We start from the raw sequence: 1,905 nt of genomic DNA, 5'->3' as shown, positions 1-1,905 counted from the left end.
ACAAACAATTTTTCTCACTCTTTGGGTAGCTTCTCACATTCTTGGTGGGTTTTGAAGCACAATGTTTTACAATTTATGTCCAATTTCCTTTTTGGATGTTGTTGCTTGTGATTCTGATGTCACGGTTAAGAAACAATTGCTGACTATAGAGTCCAGAAGATTTATGCCTACATTTCCTTCTAAATGTTCTACTGTTTTAAGTCTTACACTTAGGTGTTTGATCCATTTTGAGTTGATTTTGTATATGGTGAGAGGCAGGGAACTCAATTCATTCCTTCCTATGTGCATCTCTAGTTCCAGTCTTTTCAACAAAGACTACTCTTCCCTTCCTTAAAATCCCTTGGTATCCTTGTTGAAAATAGTATGTGGAGCCGGGCACAGTAGCTCATGCCTATAATCCCAGCACTTTGGGAGGCTGAGGCGGGCAGATCATCTGAGGTTGGGAGTTCGAGACCAGCCTGACCAACATGGTAAAACCCTGTCTCTACTAAAAATACAAAATTAGCTGGGCATGGTGGTGCATGCCTGTAATTCCAGCTACTCAGGAGGCTGAAGCAGGAAAATCGCTTGAACCTGGGAGGTGGAGGTTGCAGTGAGCCAAGATCGTGCCATTGCACTCCAGCCTGGGCAACTAGAGCAAAACTCCGTCTCAAAAAGAGAAAAAAGAAAAAGAAAATAATATGTGGAGTCAATTTAATCCATTGATCTATGTGTGGTATTTCTGAGAGATTACTCAGGAGATTCAGGAGCAACAAATCCAAGAACTAATTAAGAGAAGAAATAAGTGATCAATAAGTTCTTAGATTGTAACTTTAATAATTTTTTTTCCTTGACTATTTGTATTTTTGAATGGTGAATTTTTAGTTTTGTTCCTTTTCCTCTTAGGGTATAGACAAATATTTTTTATTTTTAAATTAATTTTACTTATTTTTTGAGACAAGGTCTTGCTCTGTTGCTCAGGCTAGAGTGCGGTGACACCATCATACCTCACTGAAGCCTGAACTCCCGGGCTCAACTGATCCTCCTACCTTTGTCTTTGGAATAGCTGGGCCCACAGGCATGTGCCACCACACCAGGCTAACTTTCATTTTTGGTAGAGTTTGGGAGGAGGAGAGGGGTGTCTCACTATGTTTCTTAGGCTGGTCTTGAACTTCTGGCCTCAACTGATCCTCCTGCCTTGGCCTCCGAAAATGCTGGGATTAAAGGCGTGAGCCACCGTGCCCAGCCTGTATTCATCAATATTTTATTAAGCCAAAGAAACAGGAAATTCGGACTATTAAATATTTGTCCGTTTTAGCTGTTGTAAATATTTCCCCCAAATTTACTTACCTAAAAATTTTTCTTATTCATTTTTTACCATTTGGAAATTTTGGATGCTTCTAAATAACTATGAAGATTTACAAAGTATTACATGAAGGATCAAAAAAATTTTTTTAATTTCTTATTTTATCTTTAAGAAGCCTATTCCAGAACAAAAATAATAAAACTATTTAGCAGTTATTTCTTCAGATGATTTTTTAGTCAAATTTTTAGTCAAATATATTCGTGTCCAAAGATGAAGAACATAATGTCATGTACTGAAGAATGTGATGGAACTTCAAACCCTCATATAGGACGTGAGTCCATTTACCTAGCGCTTGCCCAGACAAGCTGGGCCTGTCGGGTGGTATTAAAAGTCCCGGTCCCATGTGTTACCAAGGAGGCCGGCGCTACCTCAGGGGCCATGAAGGTTTCGGCGCCCCACCCTGAGGAGCTCACACCCATCCAGCAGGTGATCCCTTCCGAGGCTACCTGGATCAGTTTTTACTCAGACTCGCCTCCTACTGGCCCTAAGAACGCACTAACTCCACCCTAAGCCTCAGGCCAGGGGCCCATTAGTGGCCGACCTGCGCATGCGCACTCTAG

Source organism: Gorilla gorilla, chromosome 20, assembly GCF_029281585.2.
Source record: "Gorilla gorilla gorilla isolate KB3781 chromosome 20, NHGRI_mGorGor1-v2.1_pri, whole genome shotgun sequence".
Taxonomy (NCBI): domain Eukaryota; kingdom Metazoa; phylum Chordata; class Mammalia; order Primates; family Hominidae; genus Gorilla; species Gorilla gorilla.
This window is presented reverse-complemented; position numbering follows the sequence as displayed.